This window comes from Marmota monax, unplaced genomic scaffold (assembly GCF_021218885.2).
Source record: "Marmota monax isolate L192 unplaced genomic scaffold, Marmota_monax_Labrador192_F-V1.1 WCK01_AAM20220418_F8-fsc00008, whole genome shotgun sequence".
Classification (NCBI taxonomy): domain Eukaryota; kingdom Metazoa; phylum Chordata; class Mammalia; order Rodentia; family Sciuridae; genus Marmota; species Marmota monax.
This window is the reverse complement of record NW_026694432.1, coordinates 8,847,430-8,872,109: the sequence shown is the minus strand read 5'-3', so window position 1 is coordinate 8,872,109 and position 24,680 is coordinate 8,847,430. Positions and strand designations below refer to the sequence as shown.

The 24,680-nt window shown below is 36.0% G+C and overlaps 1 protein-coding gene across 1 annotated transcript in view; it reads right to left on the bottom strand.

Moving 5' to 3' along the window:
- The window catches only part of LOC124110154 (polycomb protein SCMH1), a 199,287-nt gene extending 174,607 nt beyond the window's left edge, over positions 1 to 24,680 (bottom strand). The window contains exon 1 of the mRNA XM_046469287.2: positions 24,553 to 24,680. The gene's annotated coding sequence lies outside the window, so the exon portion shown is untranslated. The remainder of the gene's footprint in view (positions 1 to 24,552) is intronic.

Here is a 24,680-nt window from a genome sequence, read left to right as displayed (position 1 = left end):
ATGAAAAAATGTTCAATATTTCTAGCAATTAGAGAAATGCAAATCAAAACTACTAAGATTTCATCTCACTCCAGTCAGAATGGCAGCTATTAAGAATACAAACAACAATAAGTGTTGGCGAGGAGGTGGGGAAAAGGCACACTCATACATTACTGGTGGGACTCAAATTGGGGCAGCCAATCTGGAAAACAGTATGGAGATTCCTTGGAAAACTTGGAATGGAGCCACCATTTGACCCAGCTATCCCACTCCTCAGTTTATACTCAAAGGACTTAAAAACAGCATTCTACAGTGACACAGCCATATCAAGGTTTATAGCAGCACAATTCACAATAGCTAAATTATGGAACCAAACTAGACATCCTTCAGTTGCATTATCTTTAAAATGTTTGGAAAATCCCAAAATATATATTTTAATATGAGCGTAAAATATTTATAAATTTTCTTTTTTCTTTCTGTTTTATTGAAACAGAATGGTCTAAATCAGTAAGGTAAAGAAGTGGGGATAGGGGGAAGGAGGAGGGGAGATACTGAGGAGTAAAATTGATCAAATAATGTCATAGGCATGTACCAATACACCACAATGAAACCCACCGTTCTGGATAACGTGTGCCAATAAAAAAATTCCTAAACTTAAGTTATCTAAAACTTAACAGAAACAGAATCTGAAATCTAACAAGTAACACTTAAACTCAGTGCTTTGGAGCAATTCCATGCATTTGGCAACACAATTTTTCATAATATCTAGTGAGATCACATATTCCCATTTAACTGATGAAGAAGCTTCAGATTTAGAGTCAGGACATGATTAAATTGATATCAGAAAGAAACAATCTAGGCCATGCTCTTTGCATATATCATGTTTTTCCCTCTCACGAGTAGTCAGTAGCTTAATTGGCCTCTTTGAACTTCTATTCCAATGTATATACAGTAACCAGAGTAATCCCTGGAAAATTAAAATTGGATCATGTTGCTTCTCTGGTTAATCTATTGCCCTTCAATGGATTCATGTAGACTACAGGATAAAATCCATTAAAGTTCTAGGCAAACATATGTGCCATTTCAAAATCTAATCCTTTAAAGATTTGGCCCCTGACTACTTCTCCAGCTTCATTTACTGCTCATCTTTTCCTTTTTACCTTCATCCCCTAAGTTATTTTAAATGATCTACAGTCACTCAGCTCATCTACAATAAGGCACTTTTTCCACTAAACACCCAATTCATTAACTTACAACTCATCCTTCACAATTTAACTCAGAAATCAATGGATCCTCTCTTCCTCAGCCTTCCTAAATCTTTTCCCTAGATAACCATTTCTTCTTCTATGCTATATTTATATCTGGTTTTTGCTTAGAGCATTTAAATAGTGTACTATAATTATATGTTTACATATCTCTCCTCTGTATTTGATGGTGAAGCCCTGACGGGATGCCTTATTCATCTTTACATCCTCAGGATTTAATACACTGCCTGATTATAGTGGTTATCAGATGCATGTTCAATGAGTTGAATTTAAGAATATTCACTTAGAAAGTACACAAGCACTAAAACAGGATCTGAATTTTGCAAAATATAAATGTTTCAAAGTATATAAATGTTTCAAAGTGGGGGGAGGGAGCCTGAAACTCTTTAACCCAATTGTGTACAACAATGCAGTTGACCTATGATTCTGTGCTAGCAGTTGAGATTCTAGAAAGTTCTTTACTTTCATATTACTATGGTGGCAATTTATTAATGAGATCAGTGTGAGCAAAATAAAACAAAATGACATCTGGCAATTAACATCTCTTATTTATCACCAGAACTGATCTCTCATTAGAACTGTCTTGGATAAGCCTTCTTCAATGCAAAACAATTTTTATAGTGTATCCTCTAAAAGACCTACAAACACTGATATTGGCATAAGGAGAATAAAAAAAAGTATAGGTCCTCATTAAGATAGGCATAGAATGTATTCTTGAAAAATAACTAAAAACTGAAAATACAAACATCTACTAGAAATAACTGTAAAGGACTCATGTAATCTATCATTTATTCAATTACCTATTCTATGACTAACTGAAGTGTCCCTGGGATACTTCTAGTGCTACCATTGAGCTATAGCTACAGCTCCAAGACCAGTGACTCTTTTATTCCTTCCATTTTCTCCAATTTGTAATGAGAATGTCTTTTCTATGACTGTTCTATTTTGCATCTTAGAAGCAGGTAACTTTTCTTTGGGGTTTCATAGAACTCACATAGAGAGGGATTCTGTCTCAGGATGGACTATACCTAGAGGACCACTCATACCTGACTTAGATATTAAGATGAGATTTGGGATTTTAGAGTTGATTGTATTTAGATAATATTTTGGATTTAAGAGTTTATGCTGGAAGGGTTAAAACTTTTGGGAATGTTAGGATGCAGTGAAAGAACTGAAAAGGACATGAATTTGGGGGGATAACAACTGTGAATTATGTCCCCCAAACTGTGTACCCTTTATATCCATGAATGTGACCTCATTTGGAAATAAGGTCTTTGCAGATACAAACAATTTAAGATGAGGTCATGAGAGTAGGCATTAATCCAATATGACTAGTGTCCTTAAAAAAAGAGTTAAATAGAAGATAAAGTCAGTGACACATAGGGAGAACACCATATGAGGACACAGGCAGAGACTGGAGTGCTTTAGCTCCAAGCCAAGGAACACAGCCATCACCAGATATTAGGAAGAGGCAAGAAAGGATTCCACATAGTCCTAGATTAAGCATGGCCCAACTGATACCTTGACTTTAGACTTCTAACCTCCAGACTATAAGAGAATAAATTTTTGTTGTTCTGAGTCACATAATTTATGGATTGTTAAAAGCAGCCCAAGGAAATTAAAACACTCCTTAATACTAGTCACTATATATTCAAGACATACGTACTAGGCATGGTATTAAGTGCTTTACACTAATGATCACATTTAAACCTCACCACAACCCCATGAGGAAATAAAATTAAATAACTTTTTACTGCATTACTCTTACCCACTACACTAAATTTTCTCTTTTGTACCACATGTTGTATAATAAAGAATTTGTGTGGTCTTTGCCCCAAAATCCTAGCACAGAGCTTCTACATGGAGTCTTCCAAGTGATAGGAATATATCTTACTCATGAGCTCTGGGGTTCACACCTAAGCTTCTGCTAATCGGCTGAATCAGAATGGGAAGCTGTTTACATATATTAGAGGGTTGAGGCTTTAGTTAGTTCAAACTTTGGGAAGTGGAGGGTGTCTGTAGATTGAGTTATCAATTATGCCTACTTGATGAAACTACAATAAAAATTCTGGACACTGAAGCTCAATTCAGCTTCCCAGTTGGTGAACACATTGATGAACTTGAAGGGTAATATGCCCTGATCCCATGGAAAGAGCGCACACAAGCTCTGCATTCAAGACTCTCCTAGGCATCATGCTCAGTGTCTCTTTATTTGGCTGTTCCTGATTTGTGTCCTTTATAATAAACCTGTAATCATAAGTACAGCAATTCTGTTGAGTTGTTCTAGTGAATTACCAAACCTGAGAGTGGTCATGGATCCCTCAGATTTTCAGCCAGTTGGTCTGGGCAGTCTGTGGCTCCTCCTTGAGGCTGGGATCTGAAGTAGAAGCAGTCTTACTGGGCATCATGCTCCTCTGAAACCGTGGGAGTCCGACACTAGATCTGGATGATTAGTGTCAGAACTGAACTGTAATACACCAATTGGTATCAAAATAGTCATGGTTAAAACAGAATACCATGACTGAGTTCTATGGTGGCCCAATATAACCAATAGGAACCAGTGACAGTACATAGCAAAATGTGCTAATTAGGTATGTCACTTTGTAAATATTTTTACATTAAAAATATTTTACATTCATCAATACTCTTTAAATTTTTCTCACATGCAGAATTGGGCTAATTATTAGTTTTCTTAAGAAAACTAACAACTTTGAGCTGTTGTATGGTGACATACTATCAGGGAAGAGTTGAAGTGTTTGCCAGGTATTTGGGGACTGGGGTTTATTTGCTCATGTAAGGCAAGGGACACAATCCCCAGTTTTAGAATCCCTCACCTGATTCAATCACTTCTCACTGATCCCACAGAGTGGCAAGCATCATCTGGATTGTGGGCAGGCAGCAGTTGAGGGAACTTCACTGGGGGATATGCACATTGTTTAGAGGCACTGTCTCTAATTCCATGACTCATGGAATTAACTTTCACAAAAATATTCCTTATGTAAAATAAGGCCTTAACATGTTTGGTACAAACAGGAATTGACTTAAACATGAATCAATTTTGATGATGATGATATTTTTTGTTCGTGTCATCTCCAACTAAACTAAGCTCCTTGAAAGCAAAAACTATATATAGAGGTATCTGTATCTTGGAAACCAGTTTTCCTGGATAGGAAAGGAGGGGCAGAAACAGAACACAAAATTTGTTCAGGTTAATTAAACACGTCTTGGTGACTTCTATCAGGCTGATGCTAGAAACATATAAATGAAAGACACAGCCTTTACTTTTGTAGGAGTTTATAATCTAAAGGAGTCTGAAAATAAAGCTCACATATTTTTATTGTAACTTTCCTTGTGCTATTTCAAAAGAAAATCTAAACAAGGTAAACAGATATATAAGAGCACAAGGAAAGAGGACAGGAAACTATTCAATTCCTTTCTAGCACCATCTTGACATAGTTGGAACTTTTGGGGTACAGAACAAAGCATAAGGATAAGAGAGGTATATATAATCAAAAGCTGTACTTGGTGCTTTATATACCTATGACCTTGGATGAATTATTTAATCTCCCTAGCCTCATTTTTGTCAAGTGAGGATGGATAAAGCCTTTACTGGCATAGACAGTGATGATTAAATAAATAATAAGCTTGGCCCAAAGACAGTACTAAATATGTCACCCATTATTGCCAATATCATATTTTAAAATTCAAAAGTACATACAGCCACAAAATGGCAAATATTATGATTCCTCTTAAATGAGCTTCCTGGAGGAGGCAAAATTCGGAGACAAAAGTCAATGGTGCTTGTTGGGGGATGCAAGAAGGGAGAATAGGGGCTGGGGCCCAGTGGTAGAGCACTTGCCTGTCATATGTGAGGCACTGGGGTTTGATTCTCAGCACCCCATATAAATAAATGAATAAAATAAAGGTCCATCAACAACTAAAAAATACATATTTTAAAAAAAAGATGGGGGAAATGTGGAGTATGTGTGAGGATAGGTGGGATAAGGCACGAACAGCCACAGAACAGGAAGAAGGCACAATAATGGCTAATAGGGACTTGAGGAAAGGAAGAATAGTTGTTTAATGTGTATACAGTTTCAGTTTTTACAAGATTAAAAATGTTCTGAAGATGGATGATGGGAATAGTTGCATAGCAATGTGACTGTACTCTATGCTATTAAACTGTACACTTAAAAACAATTAAACTGGTAAATTTTATGTTGTCTATATTTTATAATTAATAATTATATAAGCAATATTAAGATAAATGGAAAGTATATGAAGAGGTAAGGAAAAATGTATCAGACTTCAAAAATTTAAAAAGTTAACCCTAAAGCAACATGGAAAATAGATAACAGGAAAACCAAAGCAGTAGTAGGCAGAGCAGTTAGAATACAACTGTAGTGATCCAGGGGAGAGATGATAGAAGCATGGACCATGATGGTGGCAGTGAAGATTCATTCATTCACTCAATAACAACAAAGTGAATGCCATCATATGCTAAGCACTATGACAGGAGAGTTAAAAATAGCAGTAAGACAGGCAAGAACCCTTCCCTATGGAACTTGTAAACAAAAATAAATAGATTGTGTGATTAAGTGCTAACACAGAAATAAACAGAATGACTATGGAAGACCAGTTGGGATACCTCCATAAGGAGGAGATTTTTAAGCTGAAAAAACTAACCAAGAGTCAGGGGAAAACCTTCCCAGGCAAGCAAACAGTATGTACAAAATCTAAGTGATAGGTAAGAACTTTGTATATTCAAGAGACAAAAAGGCACCTCCTTATGGAGGTATCCCAACTGGTCTTCCATAGTCATTCTGAAAGGGGTGAGACAAGATCTGTGGCAACATCACTGCTAGGGAATGAGGTACAGAAGTGCAAGCATGAAAAACATTTAGGGGGTTGATACAATGGTCCAAAAGAAGAACTAAGATGAGCATAGAAAAAGGAAAAGAGGATGGAAAGATTCATTAGATATTTAGGATACAGCCCTCATGGGTACTAACAATGAACTGAAAATAAGAAAAGTTAATCTCAGAAATGACTCCCAGTTTTCACACCTGAGAAAACAAATGAATTAGAAAGCCATTCACTGAAACTGCCAACAAAGAGCAAGTATCAGAATCACTCTGCAAGCTTCTTCTTGTGCCCCCACTCTGGCATGGTGCTAGGGACTGAATCCAGGGCCTTGCTCACAGTAAACACTGCTCTACCACTGAGTTGCATTCCCAGCTCACCTAAAGAGCTTTTTTTGTTTTGTTTTGTTTTTTTTTAAGAGAGAGAGAGAGAGAGAGAGAGAGGGAATTTTTAAATATTTATTCTTTAGTTTTCGGCGGACACAACATCTTTGTTTGTATGTAGTGCTGAGGATCGAACCCGGGCCGCACGCATGCCAGGCGAGCACACTACCACTTGAGCCACATCCCCAGCCCCTAAAGAGCTTTTTAAAAATACTAATTCCTATATTCCATCCTCTTAGAGAACCCAATACAATGGATTTTTTAAAAAATATTTTATTTTGTTACAGGAATTTTTAATTTTAAAGAATCTCTTCCAGTGACTCTGACAATCACCAATGTAGACTAAGTTAACCAGAGTTAGTTTCCATTACTTGCAACCAAAAGAACCCAGAATTTGGTATGTGGAAGAAGACTGGTACAAATGACAGGATTAACTTGATCAAAGTTGAAACAGAGCAGTGTAGACTTCTCTATTCCGAGAGGTTGGCTCACCATACTTATAATGTGGTATGAGATAGTTGTTCAAACTGTGGTCTGTTTTGTACTGGGATTCAGTGTATTGAAGTATACTGCAAAAAGAGACTTGGTAGGAAGAACATAGGATCTGATGTGCACTGACCATTCATGTGGTCTTCATATATGTGGCTTACTATGAAATAGGGCAGATATCAAAGGATTTAATAACTAAAACAGTCTAGACATCATCCAATTTAGAAAGACTATATATATATATTACCCAATTCAAATAAAAGCCAGCTATAACAACCTGGCTATACCAATGCATACTGGAGAACATGAGCCTTGAGGTAAACTGGTCAGTGTGAAAGCATTGGGAAGGAAATGTGGCTTTTCATTAAAAAAAAAAAAAAGTTCATTTTGACTACAGTCTGCACTGAAACTTGCTAAGTTTGAAAACTGACAGTGTAAGACAGAAAGGTAGAACCTAATTGGGAGTGAAATTGATACTTCATAGTATCTTCCCAAATACCTCACTTGCATATTTCTTGCCTGATAAAGATGAGATACATCCAGAAGCAATGTGAATATTACTAATACCTTCCCTATTTCATATTAAGTAAATCAATAAATTTCTTTTTTGCCCCAATCCATTTAGGTTTGGTTTCTGTCCTTTGCAACTAAACAGTGTTAATAAACTATCAATATTTAAAAACTAGAATTGCTTTTTTTTCCCAAAAAAATAATTACCAGGGGCAATACCCTAAAACTACTGAAACAGAATCTCCAGGTCAGGTATCTGTTATTTCTTTCTAAATATTCCAAATGATCCACATAATCAGGCCACCAAGGGAAATATTAGCTTAGACTAAATTTTTAACATTCAATACAATTCTGGTTGTCTCCTCCCATAGATTATAAAATAGTAGCTCTGTTCTTCCCTAGGAACACAGAACAAGGACATTATAACAATATCTACTTTGAATAAATTACAAGCCAAGCAATATATCAGAAACCATGAAAGCATATAATGATCACACAAAGTTGAATATGCCTTGCCTTCCAAGATCTTGGGTTCTTTAATGCATAGAAAAAAAATACTTATAAATACAGCAGGGACTATCAAACCAGTCTCTGAAATCTAAGGATCTTTTTAGTAGATTAGGGGTGGCAAATATGGGATTTAAAATTATGTCAATCATAATACAACAAAATTATTTCTAATCTATTATCAGAATAAAATACCGTTCCCTCTCAATATAAGGTAAAGACGACACACATGAAAAAATTAGGTAGGATGCAAATAGTCCATTAATTCAAATTTGGATTTAACTAATATGCATTGAGCACTTAATATGTAAACATTTACTATATTAGGTAACTAAATATAGATTTTTATTAGTAACTATCAGTAATACCAGCAAATTACTAAATTTCACAAACTGACACTGTTTCAGCATAATTGTTTATTTAAATGTCATCATTCAGGGATTTAACAAAAGAAAATTCTGTTAGTGTTGAAAATACAGAAGTCAACAAAATCTTAACATTTCACTGAAAGGATAGAATATGATATTGTAAGTAAAGTGAGCAGGAGTAGCTATTCTTAGACAAAATAGATTTAAAGATAAAAACTGTAAAAAGAGACAAAGAAGATCATTATATGATGATGAAAGAATCAACTCAACAAGAGATATAACATGTGTACCTACTGTTCTAGAGCACTCAGTTTTAGAAAACAAACATTAGATACAAAGGGAGAGAAAGGATCCAATATAATAATTGTGGGAGATTTTGATGCCATACTTCCACAAATGGATAAATCATCAAAACAAAAAGAAATACCAGAGTTAAACTATGCTATAGATCAAATGGATCCAAGAGACATTTACAGAACATTTCATTCAACAACTTCAGAATACACATTCTTTTCTTCAGCACTTTCTCTAGAAGAAACTTTCTCTAGAAGAAACCATATAATAGACGACAAAACAAATCTCAACAAATTTAAAAAAATTATATAATATATATATATATATATATATATATAATGTATCTTCTCTGACCACAATGAAAGAAAGCTACAAATTAACTACATTAGAAACTATACAAATTCAGAGACTTAACAAAATGCTACTGAACAAACAATGGGAAATTGAAGAAATCAAAAGGGAACTTAAAATATCTTGGAACAAATTACAATAGAAACAACATTACCAAAACTTATGGAATACAGTAAAAGCACTATGAGGCAAACTTGTAGCAATAAATACCTACATCAAAAACAAAATTGATTTCAAATAACAACCTAACTGAGAATCTAGAAAAGAAAGACCAAATTAAACCCAAAATTAGAAGAAATAAATAGCAAAGATCATAGCAAAAATAGAGACTGAAAAATAAAAGGATCAGTGAAACAAAAGAGTTGTTTTAGAAAAGACAAAATGACACAAACTGTTAGCTAAACTAACCAAGAGAAGACCCAAATAAAATTAGAGATAAAAAGACAATATACTTATAGTACAGAAATACTAGGTATCATTAGAGACTATTATGAACAACTGCATGCCAACAAATTGGAAAACCTCAAAGAACTGGATGAATTTCTGGACACACACTACCTGCCAAAACTGAACTATGAAGACATAGAAAACCTGAACAGACTGATAATGAGTAGTGAGCTTGAATCAGTAATAAAAGTCTACCAAAAAAGAAAAGTCCAAGACCAGAAGGCTTCATTGCTCTATCTATCAAATTTTCAAAGAAGTACTACCACGAATTCTTCTCAAATTATTCCAAAGAATTGAAAAGAAGGGAATCTTTCCACTAATTTTTACAAGGCCAGCATTACCTTGATATCAAAACCAGAAAGGGACATAACAACAACAACAAAAAACATTATAGACCAATATATCTGATGATCACAGAAGCAACAATTCTTAACAAAATAGCAAATGAAACCCAAAATCACATTAAAAAGATCATTCATGGGCTGGGGCTGGGGCTCAGTGGTAGAGTGCTCACCTCACACACATGAGACCCTGGGGTAAATCCTCAGCACCACATAAAAATAAATAAGTGAAATAAAGGTATGTCCAACTACAACTAAAAAAATAAAATAAAAACCCAAAGAGATCATTCACCATGATGAAGCTGTATTTATCCCAGGGATTCAAGGATAATTCAACATACACAAATAAATGTGATACACCAAATCAAAGCATGAAAGATAAAAATAATATGATCATCTCAACAGATAAAGGCCTTTGATAAAATTAAACATCCCTTCATGATAAAAACCCTGAGCAAATAAGGTATAGAAGGATTGTACCTAAACATAAAAGACTATATATGACAAACCCCAGCCAACATTATACTAAAACTTTCAGCTTTTCCTCATTCCTTATTGACATCTAAAACAAGACTAGAGTGTCCACTCTCTCTACTCTTATTCAATATAATATGGAAAGTTTTAGCCAGAACAATTAGGCAAGAGAAAGAAAAAAAGATAAACAACAAGTAAGGGAGGAATTCAAATCATCACGGTTTGCAGATGATTTGATTCTATATTAAAAAAAACAAACTAAAGATTTCACTAAAAACCTATTAAACTGATAAACTCAGTAATGTTGCAAAACACAAAATCAACACTCAAAAATCAGTAGTAGTTTTATATAGCAATAGTAAATTTGCTGAGAAAGAAACGCTGAAAGCAATCCATTCACAATCACTACAAAAAATTTTTTTAAATACCTAGGAATAAACTTAAGGAAGTGAAACACCTCTACAGTCAAAACTATAAAACACTGATGAAAGAAATTGATAAACCACCCCAACCCCCACACACTAGACTTTCCATTTTCATGTATTATAAGTATAAATATTACTAAAATGTTAATACTACCCAAAGCAACCTAGAGATTTAATGTAATCACCATCAAAATGCCAATGATACTCTTCACAGAGCTAGAAAAAAAATTCCTTAAAAACTCACAAGGAAGAAGAAAAAAACACATGAATATTCAAATCAATCTAGAGTAAAAAAACAAAAAACAAAACTAGAGGCTTTACAATACCTGATTTCAAAATATACTTCAGAGCCATGGTAACCAAAACAGCACGGTATTTGGATAAAAACAGACTCATAGACCAACGGAATAGAACAGAGAATCCAGAAATAAACCCACATGTCTACATCCAAGTGATTATCAACAAAGGTGCCAAAAACACTGGAGAAAGAACAGACTCTTTAACAAATGGTGCTGGAAAAACTGATATCTACATGCAGAAGACTGAAACTTGACTCCTCCCCCCTACCCCCCCATACCTAAATCAAATAAAAATGGATCAAAGACCTACATGTAAGATCTGAACTACTAGAAAACATAGGGGAAACATTTCAAGAAGTTGGTATAGGCAATGAATTCTTGGATATGATCCCCAAAGCACAGAAAACAAAAGCCAAAATAGACAAGTGGGGTTAAATCAAACTAAAAAGCATCTACACAGCAAAGAAACAATCGACAGATTAAAGAGACAATCTACAGAAGGGAGGAAAATATCTACCAACTATCCATCTGACAAAGAATTAATATCCAGAATTTATAAAAAGACTAAAAAACTTAACACAAAAGTAATCCAATTTAAAAAAAATAGTCAAGTTATCTGAATATATACTTCTCAAAAGGAGAAGCTCAAATTGTCAATACATATATGAAAAATGTTCAATATTATTAGCCATCAGGGAAATGCAAATCAAAACTGTAATGAGATCCCATCACCCGAGTTAGATTATTAAAAACAATGCTGGCAAGGACATAGAGATAAAGGAACTCTCATACACTGTTGATGAGAATGTAAACTGATACAAACTACAATATGAAGGTTCCTCAAAAAACTAAAAATATCATATTATATATGATAGAGCTATCCCAATTCTAGGTATATATCAAAAGGAAATTCAAACAGCCTCCCAAAGAGATACCTGCATACCCATATTCCCATATTTATTGTGGCTCTGTGTGTAATAGCTAAGATATGGAATCAAACTAGGTGCCCTTCAATGGATGAGTGGATAAAGAAAATGTGGTGCTGTATATTCATAATGGAATATTATTTAGCTATAAAGTGGATGGAACTAGAGGATATTATGTTAAGTAAAATAAGCCATATACAATAAAACAAGTACCATGTGTCCTCTCTCATATGTGGAAATTAAAAAAAAAAAAGTAGCCTTGAACACAGAATAGTGATTATTAGAGGATAGGAAGCGGGGATGGGTAGTAGATAAAAGGAGGCTAGATTTGATTGGCACTTATTATATGTATGTATTGAAATACATTGAACCCTATTAAATATATAATTAATACATGTTAAACAAAATAAAATGAAACCAATTCTTTTATATGAACTTCAAAATAAATTCATAAACAAAAGCTTTCATTGAATTTAAAAGAAAGAAAATGTATTAATTTAAATATCTTTGTCGCATTCTCTTTTAATTCAATCCAGTTTACCCTATCTGCTTACTTATCTACTTTTGTGGTTCTGGGCATTGAACCCAGGGGCTTGCACATGCTAGGCAAGTGCTCTACCACTGAGTTATATTTACAACCTTTGTCTACTTTTAAATTAAATAAGTGAAATAAAAGAAGTTAAGATGAGGGGGCAAACAAAACCCCACACCATTTCACCAAATTAAACTAGCAATTCTCAAGAAGATAGTTGTAACACCCAAGTGTCAAGGTCAGCATAAAAACAACCCTACTTTTATTGATTGAGACAGTTGATATGATTTAGCCCAAATAACAAATTCTTGCTTTGCCATTAAATAAAGCTGCCTTACATAATTAAGTTGGAGTTGTGACAGAAATCTGAGAGTTCAGAGTTAGGGAGTTTGGAGAGTAGGTTCTGGAGTGAGAAACAAGACAATTGCCAGTTCTACTGATATTTGTTTAGCAATATTTTCTAATCTTTCTGTAGAGAGAGAGCTCCTAGGATCATATGATAAGTTTTTACAGAATGTGTCCTTGAAGATAGATTTTTTTCTTTACGTATAGGTATAACTATAACTGATGATAAGATACTCAGTAGAACTATAAACTTGGTGATTAAGAGATTTCTTTTAAAGTTTTGTTCTTAAAACTAAATCCAAGGGCTGGGCATACAGCTCAGGGGTACAGCACTTGCCTTTCATGCACAAGACTCCAAGACTTATAAAATTATAAAAACTTATAATTTTATAAGTCTTGGAGTCTTGTGTATGAAAGTCATAAGAGTATGACTTTGGTCATTCTCTTAAAAAAGAGAGTATGTCTTGTGTATGACTTTGGTCATTCCTCTTAAGTATATGACAAAAGTCATACTAATAAAGCATTTGCAGAAAAAAAAAATTCAACTCACATTCATAGATAGCAGTAACAGATATTAAATACTTTTTTGGTATCAAACAACTCACATAAAAAGCATTCCAATATGAACTGAATCATTTTTGTTCACACATTAGGGTGAGGATTTATCCACACTTGTTCCAAATAATGGTACTATATTTTCAATTATCAAGCAATAATATGTGGTACGAATTTTTGCATCTATCTCAGTGCTCTCTGTTGAAAAGCATTTAGCATATTTTTTGGCACCTACATGTATGATACTGAAGTGGAAAAATTTTATGAGACATCCACTTAGCATACACTTTGGTACATAAATCAGTAGACCACAATTTGTCTGCTTCATGAAAGTACTCTACCATATTAGAAATGTCATTTTATGAAGAAATGTATTTTAACTAAATCCCAAAGAAATAGCATATAATTTCTATTAGAACAGTTTTATATTTATAGAAAACTATATAGATAGTTCAGAGTTCCCATATGCCCTGTACCCAGTTTCCCTTAATATCTTACATTTGTATGGAACATTATATTAGTTTCAGTTAATGAACTAATACTGCTACATTATTATCTAAAGTCCACACTTTATTCAGACTTCCTTAGTTTTTACCTAACTTGTTGTTGTTGTTGTTCCAGGATCATATCCAGGGCATTATAATACATTTAGTTGTCATGTCTTTGGCTCTTGTTGGCTGACAGTTTCTCAGGCTTTCCTTGTTTGATGACCTGTATAGTTTTTGAGGAGTACTATTCAGTTACTTTGTAGAATTGTTCCTTGGCCAGGATTTGTCTGCTGTTAGACTAGGGTTGTCTCCTGATTAGACTAGGGTTACAGTTTCAGTAAGGAAGAGCACTGAAATCAAATTATAATACTTTCACTTGGATAATAAACTGAAGGAAAAAACCCTATCTTATTCTCCTTTGTATCATTAGTAAGCAGTTGGTAAATGTTTGTTGGTTGAGAATGGGAAAGTAGAGGCAGGCAAAGATTGAAAGTATATATATATTTTGCAATTTATTAACATATGGGCACCAACCATAACAAGGAAGCTATTTCATATATTTGCTCAAATTAAAACAAAAAACTTGACTCTGATTCATTAAAGCATTTCATTCTTCTATTCAGCTTACATGAGATAACTAGTTTAACAAAAAGGAAAGTTTTATTTTGGCTCACAGTTTGGGTGGTTTCAGCCATGATCAATTGGCCCTGTTTTGGGACTATGGTGTGGCAGGACATCATGGTGGCAGAACAAAGTTCCTCATAACCAGGAAGTGGGGTGTCAAGGTCTCACTATCCCCTTTTGAGGCACACCCCCAGATAATCCAAAGACCTTCCTCTAGGCTTCACCTCTCAAAGGTTCTTTTTTTTTTTTTTTTTTGGACACAACACAATGCCTTTTTATTTTTTTATTTCTGAAAGGTTCTAACACCTCCCAATAACACCAACCTGAGGACCAAGACTTCAACACATAGGCCTTTGGGGGACATTTTAATATCCAACTACAATATCAGGGATCTTTCTAGTTTGCCTACCCCGTTTGGTCAGATAGAATATATTCAGTCAAAAAATACATATGACAATTCTCCTAAGTAAACCTTGCTGCCTGCACTGATATTCTCAAAATTATATAACACTGCTGAGGAAATGTACATGGTGAAATAGAAAGAACACTGGGGTTGAATCAGACTGGTCCAGGTGTGAATCTGAACATTTAAGATCCAGTTCAAATGTCATCCTCCTTTCTCTAGGGATCCAAAGATCACCTTCCTCCTCTGTCTCAGAATCAACCATTCTTGCTCTTATTCTCATAATACTTTGAATATATTTCAGAGCACTTGTTACATTAGACTGAATGAGGATACCCATATTAGGCCATTTTAAATTTACAAAACCAGAAATTTTATATGATTTATCCTAATAATATCTCTTTACATCCCCCTTCCTCCTTGTATTACACTCGTAAAAAGGGCAATAAGCTATTATTTTCTTTAAATACTATTTAATTAAATAGTTCAGATTCATAAAAAAGTAAAAAGAATAATGAGTAGACAACTGTATATTCATAATTCAGTTGAAATGCAATTTAAGCTTTATATAAGTGTGTTCTGCCATTAATTTATACAATTAATATATATTAATAATTATAAGCTTAAAAAATAAAATAAAATTGTAGTATTCATCTTTGTTACAGTACACTGTGCATGGCAGCAATTAGATACATCAATAACTGTTGAATGAATGAACAAATGAAAACCTGAACAAATACAAAGAAATTAGACAATGTTTCTAAACTCCTATATTCCCTTAATGTGGAACTATAAACCTGTTAGAATTATGCCTGTTAGATTTTATAAATTTTTATTCTCCCAAATTTATTAATTTTTAAAGAAACTAATTAATTTTATTTATTTGGAGATTTTCATTGTCCCTTGAGGTAACTAAACACACATCAGGGCACCACATAATCAGGACTGGAGTCTAAAATTCTAAATCATCTGACCTCTTCTTAAATATTTTCAAAAACAAGTATGCAAATTCATGTTTTCTATTATACTTAACAAAGGCATAGTGGCTAAAATAGCTTTATTTCCATCATGTTTGAATGTCCCAGATGAAAAATCTACATAAGCATGAGGTGAAGCAATTATAATAAATAAGAAAATATTTGGGAATGAGCCCATAATAAGCCAATGAGCAACAGGCATAGTAGTTAAAATGAATATACATATATAGGCTTTCATTTTAAAAGGGAACAATTATATTATTTATAGTAAATACAAAGGCAAAAATAATGCAGCGGCCTTCACATGCTTCAAATTTTAAGAAAATTAACTCATGATGACTTGTAGGAGAAACAGTAAGAGGTTCAAACAGCACATGGTTTTAAAAAGGCAGTCTAAAGAGACCAGGCGTTATTCTGGACAACACACAAAATCTACAGGGAGAAGACCTAGATATGAGGAGTTAGTCCTGACACTTACTCTTTGTAGCTGGACACAACATTTACTCCATCTGCACTTTAGTTTCTTATCAGAAAATAGGGTTTACAATGACCTTGCATCCTATCTAACAAGATTATTATATATTTCAAATTATATAGGAAAATGTGACATTATCCTTTAATACTCTGTGACCGTAATTATCTATCCTTCCATACTCCTGCTGCTACTATACCTACACTATCCATGCAACTCCTAGGCATAACCAGATATTAACTTCTCAGAGAAGGATTCTGTATTAGTTTGCTAGGGCTGCTATGAACAAATACCACAGACTGCGCAGCTTAAACAAAATAAATTTATTTTCTCTCAGTTCTGAAGTTTGGAAGTCCATGATCAGTATGTCAGCAGAGAAGATTTCTTTTGAGGTCACTCTCATAGGCTTATAAATAGCTGTATTCTCCCCCTCTATCTTCACATGGTTTTCCCTCTGTTTATGTCTGTGTCCTAATCTCTTCTTACAAGGACTCAAATTAGGGCCTACCCTTGACTTTATTTTACCTTAAATATTTCCTTAAAGGCCCTATTTCCAAATATAATCACATTCTGAAAAACCAGGGGTTAGATCTTCAACATATGAATTTTGGGGAGATACAATTCAGTCTATAACATATATAGATATCCTACCACAGCACATCACCATTACTATGATAATTACTATACTGTAATATAATTTTCATTCTTGACTCCCTGAATAGGCCATGAATGCTTTCACAGCACTAAATATTTCCTGGTTTTCCGTCTTCTAAGTGTCTCGTGCAGAACATATGTTCAAAAGAATGCTCCAATAAACTGCTGATAATTGAATCTATAATACTTTCTACTGAGAAACAATTAGAATTGATCTATCCCACGAAAACTTACTAAACAGAGTTTATAATATTCCAAGGATTTACAAAAAAAAGGATGAATTTTCACTCTTATTCTCAAAGCAGCTCTATGTCCAAATTCCCATACTTTCTATCTCATCTTCCATCCTTAAATTATCTATGTTGAGCTTTCCTCAGGCAATGAATTTGGAGGCTTTATACAACCATCCCAGAAATCAGTGAATTTTTCCTCTGCCTCTGAATTTCTACAGTATTTATGCACTTAGGTAGCATTTAACTTGATATCGTTTAAGAGTTAGTTAAGCATATCTGACTTTCCTCCACTCGATAGATAGTGAGCTTCCCGAGAAAAAGAACTATGTCTTATTTCTTATTCCTCTCTATTTAAGTGATCAACAATAACCACTGAATGAACTCTTGAATTTTCTCTAAACCAGAGGCACCCCTCAGGAAGAGAGGAGGTAAAGTAGAAAAAGTGACAAAAATGTTGGGTACAATTTGGGACACAATGACTTTGCCAGACTTCATGCATAACTATTAATGAAGCTGTCTATAGGCAGCAAAAGGTAAAGTCTAAGACTCCGAAGAGGTATCTTGACCGTAGACAGAAATTTGAGTCATTAGTACACAGACACTATTAGAAGCCAAGTGAGTGGATGAGATTGTTAAGGGAATGAAGGTAAGAGGACCTAGGACCAAAGACATGCAAGAGAAGCTCTCACCCAAAGAACACTTACAATGAAATAGCCAGGGAGGAACCAAACCACAAAAGTATACCAAAGCCCAAGGGAGGAAAAATTGTTTTTAAGGAAGAGAGAACATTAAATAGGAATGTGAAATGATGCAGCAAAGGCCTAGAAATTGCTGTGCAGTGCCCCCCAATACATACACACACACACACACACACACACACACAGTTTTGTCCCTATCAGCACCAAGGAGGAGACTGATGACTTTGATCACAGAAGTTCCAGGGACTCTGCCCACTTCCTGTGTGAAATGGGCAAATTTGTAGACCTTTAAATCTCAGTTCCCTTCGTCTGTAAAGTCAAGAGTTTATTACCTCCTCAGGAGTATTTTGAAAATTGAGATAATTTTAGCAATAATGGTAAAAGAAAAAATATATGATTATAACATATATTGCATTCTACAATTTGCTAGATACTGTCCTGTGCTTCTTCTTATACATTACCTCATTTAAAATTTTTTTCATAAAACTTTTAGATGCTATAGCACCTAGCAAGTGCTATTATATCCTCACTTTCAGATGGAGAACTAAAGTCAGGGTGTAGAAAGAAGAATCAGAAAGTTTTTATGTCAAATTTAAACAAACAAGAGGCCTGAGTATGAAGGGTAGGGTATTTATAAGATTGATTTTGTTAATAAGATTTATTAATAATTCTAAGTAGATTTAAATATAAAAGAAAATGTACACAAAGAGAAAATGAGCAGAAAGAGAAAGAGGTTGAAGGCAACAAAAAGATGGGGCTCAGAGATTTGGCCTTAAGTAAAAGGAAGAAGCAGAAAAGCATAAGTAGACAATTTTAAGTAATTTAGATTGCTAGCAGTCAAGTAAGACAGATCTCCTTTAATGATCTCTACTTTTTCTTTTAAGAAGCGGCAACACACGCTGAGAGTAAGAGGAGAAACAGGGCGATCAAAAACTGAAAAGAAAATAAGTTTGACATAAGACATGATAGAAAGAAAACAGGACACAGAAATGACTAGGTAGTGAAAGCCCAATGGCAGCAATCCATTAACTATGTGTATTTCCTCCAGCAGGGTTAAATAGAACTGATATAGGCAAGAAGAGAGGGGTTAGGTTGATTCAACAAGGTCTGGGACATTGCCCAGACAGGAACAGGAAAAATGGAGCATGAGAATAAAGGATAATGGCAAGAGAATAAACAAAATAGTGGTGGATTAAGATAATCAAACTATAGTGGGAAGTGAGTGAATATAGATTTTGATAAGGGCAAAGAACAGACCTAGTGGGAAAAATCAAAGTTCAGGTAGGAGAAGAAATTTTGAACAAAGCTGCATACCTTCATGTGTAAATTTCAGAGGTGGACCATCTCTGAATGACAAGGTCCATGGCATGACTATGGAAGTCGATTAGCTAAAGAGATGATCACTTGAGTTGAAGAGGGCAACATGTTGGGAAAGAAATCATCCACGTGAACACTGGAGTCAATCAGGATGAGGACAATAATTGAGGTGGGAAGGCAGATCATGTGTGTGCCATGATATAAAAGATTTAAAAGTGATGATCTATTTATGAGAAGATGAGGATGATATAACCCTCATGCCAGGGAGCATGGGGGTTTAAGATGATGATACCTGGATAGTGATGTGTAAAATATTAGTTATCCTCCTCTTCCCCTACTCTCTTGATTGGAGGGATATAGTAGAATGAGCTGCATCCATTGCAACCATTTAAAAGAGATTCAGAGCAAACAATATGCTCTTCAGGTCTCTGAAGAAGCCTGGCTTCAACTTAAGGTCAGGACACACAAAAATAACTAGTAAAATGGTTAACAATGTAGGAAACAGGAGATTGAGAGAGAAAATGGAAAAGTTTGAGAAAGAGCAAACAAGAACAGTTGGGAAAGAGGAAGAGGAAGCCAGAAAAGCACAAGAATAACAGTTCAGAAGATGAAAGATGACTGAAGAGGCTGGAACAAAGATAAGGTGATAAGACTTGCTGGGTTTATTTAGCCATAAAGTTATCAAAATAATTAGTTCTAGAAAATGTGTCTTGGCTACAGTTAGCATTAAGGCCTTGACAAAGGTATCAGTTACAAATAGGGAGGTAGGGACCCAACATTTTTGTTCCTAACATGTGAAAAACACTGTGTCAACGACTTGAACATGCCATCTTTCTTAAATTTAACAGCTACAACTTCCCTTGTTTTGTAAGTCAGAGAACTGAAGATCTGAAAGTCAAAGTGATCTTTCTCCAGTTGTACAGTTAATTTTTGGTGACACTGAGGAACCCAGGCTTCTTTTCAAATCTAAATAAGTAAGGTGAAGTGAAAAAGAAATCAGAGCATTTTGGTCATTTTCTATTGATGAGATCTGGTACATTTCTTAACTCCACTAAGTCTACTAAACAAGGTGACTGCAAAGATTAAACTACAGATTCAAAACAAATCATAGTGGTTATTTTTTAAAAATTAAAATTGGCCTACATAGTAACTTACTTTCAAATGTGGAATTTCTTATTTGGTATCCTTCAGAAAAAGAATCTGAAGTTCTGAATTAATGACTATAAATTTTACACATAGTAAACTGAGGTAGGGAGAGGATGTATAAGCTATGGTCTCTAGTATATCTAGAGTCAAATCCAAACTTCATAGTTTCATATCTGTAATATAATGAATGGTCCCACACCTTTTCTTTAGCTACATATTATACTACTGACTTACGTAAATATAATACTCAAACTTGTGGCAGCTATTACTTCTTAACAAACATACTCTATACTTGACCTTACTTTGCATCTCTAACTAAATTCTTTCTTGGTCTATTGAAATTTGTTCTCCAAGGTCCAAATGAAATTCTTCTAGAATATAACCTTGTTTCCAAATGTTGAGAAATGATGCTTTTTCCTCTGAACTTTTAAATCTTTCTGATTTTACTTCTCTTAGAGTACATACTATATCATGCCTTGTAATTTAGGTAAGTATGAAAAAATTTTCATTTCTTCTGGCAGAGCATAAGCCTCTTAAAGCTAGATGGAAGGGAACCAACATTATTTTGCAACTGTAAGATGTCTGTTGCTTTTCCAGTGAATATATATTTTTAATGTAATCTTTATGACACCCTATGAAAAAGGAATTTTCTTTTTACAGATAAGGACCTTGAATTTCACAGAGGCTAAACAATTCACTTACAGTCATAAGGCCAGTAAATGACAAGAGTCTAGATATGAATCCTAATCTTTCTAAATCTAAAACCTTGGCACTTTCTGAAATACTCTGCCCAGTGACCATGGGTAGATCCTCACTGATTTATCTGTTTCCTGTCCACCCACTAATCTTCAGAGGAAAACCTTTTGTCATTACATATTAGCAGAAAAAATTGATACGGGGTATTGCCCTCCTACTTTTCAAAACTAAGAACAAACTCTTCAGAGCAAAGAGAATGATTAATATGAATCCTGAATAAAGATGAAGTGATAAGAACTCTGCTTGCAGGAGAAAGCAGTCAAAAACCATTATTTTTCCACTCATGTTTAAAAACTCCTCCTCCTTTGAGGTTTGCACCATCTGGCTATAGCATTCTCCACCCCACCTCCTCATCTGTCATCTACCACCCTCCTGATTAATTCCTATTTTTACTGCACCTGGGTCACAATCTTCCTCTCTTCCCCACATCCCACCATCCTAAATCACTTCACTATCCACACATGATGGTTTCAATATATACCAGCCTCAGAGTTCCTTGCTATACTCAGCTTTGCTGACCTTAATTTCTACTGTATTTCAGCTACCCACACACAGAGACCTAGCTGTTACCTACAACAGCTCCAAATCAAACAACTTAACTCCATGTTTATATATAATTAATATATATGTATATATCTTTTTTTAGTTATTCATGAACCTTTATTTTTACTTATTTATTTGTGGTGCTGATAATAAAACCCAGTGCCTCACACATGCTAGGCAAACGCTCTATTACTAAGCCACAACTCCTGCCCCATTCATGTTAATAATAAATTAATATTTCATTTTCTGACTATAGTACCCAGCTTACTTCCACTAAATTTACTCATTGAACTAACTCAAGCAATCACAAAATCTTCAAGTCCAAAACAACTCATTGTACACTGTTTCCTGTCTCAGCCAATATTACCACCATCCACCTGATCACTCAAGCTAAAAACCTGACTTCTCATTCTCTCACATGCACATCCAATCACAAAGCCTCAGATTTTTTTCAAATTATCCTTTCCTCTTCTCCTATGACCACTTTTTAAAAATGCTATGTCAACCATGTCTTATTTTTAAAATATCACCCACTGAATTAATTTCAAGATTCTTATACATAAAAGGCCCAGAATGGTATGGCTTCTGCCTGTATTTCCAGCCTCACAATTTACACTTCTGTGTTTACTATTATATTCTTATCAGTCCCAAATTGCTGTGGTTCATTACACAAGCCATTTCTTTTCTCACACTGATTCCTCTACTCAATCAGTTTTCTGTTTGACATATACTTTCTACTCATCTTTGCCTACCTTACTCCTACTTATCATTTAAGATTTGGGTCACGTATCATCTCTTCCCAAAATGTTCCCTCAACTCCTAGGCTAGCCTAAAAGCACTAACTTTGGGTCAATCACAGCATCATATGCACAGCTCTTATTTTTCATTCCAAAAATGACCAATTTAAGCATCTAATTTGCCAGCTCCACAAAGTTTCTCCTAACTTTAACTCCAAGTTCTTTGAAGGTTCAGAGTCTTTTCTGGATCTGTAGAGTTTTGCACTGAATGGTGCTATACAAAAATGTACCCAACTTACATAAAAGGGAAACACATTTGCACAAACTAGAAATCAAAACTTGACATATGTGCTGCAAACTTCAAAACCACTTACCAATTTAAAAAATGAAGACATCAAGAACAAAGATAAAGAGCCAATTCTGACTGTTGGTATATGCTTATCTCAGTCATAAAAACAGTGAAACTTTGCTTAAAACTTGAACAGGGCCCCAGATACAAGATTTTATCTACAAGGCCATCACATCCCTGCTGAGTTTCAGAAATTATTAATTTGCAGAGTTGTTTAGGCAGGGGTTTAGGAAATTGGTGAAAGAACCTTTTTAAAATAAAATTTAACCCCACTTACCTCTAAAAGCTAACTGATTTTTAAAAAGTAAAAAATAATGCTGTTAAGTGAGCAACAAAAAAGTTGTTCTTTTTCATATCAATATGGGGCCTTCTGCTGGCAGAAAAGGAGCAAAGAGTTCAGTGTAATAAAGCATTTTCCTCTCCAACCAAATATTAAATTGTAGTTTGGCACCAAACTAGGTCTCGATCTCTTTCCGAGTAAAAATAATAAGCTCTTCAATTCACATGGCACATTACAGTTTAAACCCCTTGGATATACATTAGTTTGTTTGATAAAGCATTTAGACATTTTGTTAAAGGCGGGGGAATGTGAAAATTTCCACGAAATAGAATCTCAGCTCCTGAGAACAATCACTACTGGATGGCTATTTTTTTTTTTCAAGTTCAAAACACAGCACAGAAATGAGGAAGGGAAAGTACTTTTTATTATAGCAGGCCAATCCTTGGGGCCAAGCACCTTCCTATAGAAACTTAACAAGGTTTCATCTCTTTGGTCACATCAAGATCTTTGAAGAGAAATCATCCAGGGAGTGGATCAGAGAATTATCCAAGAGAAGACAAGCCTCAGGGGACGTGATTATTACCTTCAGATATCTTAACAGCTGGCCATAAGGGAAAAGAATTAGGAAGAATGGGAGGCATTCTTGTTTCTGTCAAGCTATAATCAAATCTGTGAAGGTACATACAGAATGGGTTTCCCTGGGAGCAGATCAGCTTTCCATCAATGGAAGAATTGTCCAAATACGTCCAATTTCTAGGGTACTACTCGGGATTTTGAAAGATACTTTGGCATGGGGATGGGTGAAAGGGACCCTGGATGACTTTCAGTTCCCTTCCTGTCTGCAGAAGTTCTGGGTTCACCAACCCCTTTCAGTGCTGCGCCCACGTGTCCAGCCCTCCAGGGCTGCTGGCTGGCCTCGGTGCTAGCTGCTCCAGGCCCCGTCTGAGGTTTGAAACCTGCTCTCCAGGGCCGCTTCTGGCGGGGCCCCGGGCAGGGGCAGGTGGCACACGTGAGTTCTCCCAGCCTGGAGATCCCTGGCTGACAGCTCCAGGCCTTCGCTCCCAGGACCCTCGGTCTTCGCCTGCCCGGGGACCAGGGACCGGCCGCCAGCACCGCAGGCATTGTCACCCCCGGCAGCTGGGCAGTCCAACTGACCCACGCAGACAGACATCACGCAGACTCTTGCCCGCCCTTCCCCAGACCGCCCCGGCGCGGGCCGCCAGGACGCAGCGACCGCGCACCCGCCGCCCCGCGAGGCCGACCCTCCACAGGGCCCCTGTGCTTGGCTCCAGCGTCCACCCTGGGCCCGGACGCACACGCAGCGCGGGCCGCCGGGGCTCGCGGCTGGGCTGACACGGCCAGGGCAGGGCCGCGGACACGCAGGCCGCCGCGACAGACGGACAGGCGGCAGGGGCCGGGAAGGGCAGGCGCAGCGGCCGCGCAGGTCCGTCGCCGGCTTCTGGTGGCCAGCGGCCCCTCAGGGCACGGGCTCGGCGGGCGGCGGGAGCCGCGAGGCGCTTACCTGCGGGCGCGGCGGCGCGGGGCACGGGGCGGCTCACTCCCTTCCCGCCGCCATGTTTCCGCTGCGCAGGGAGCGAGCGAGGACGCGGGAAGGGGGCGGGCGGGCGGCTCCGGAGAGTGGCGGGCGGG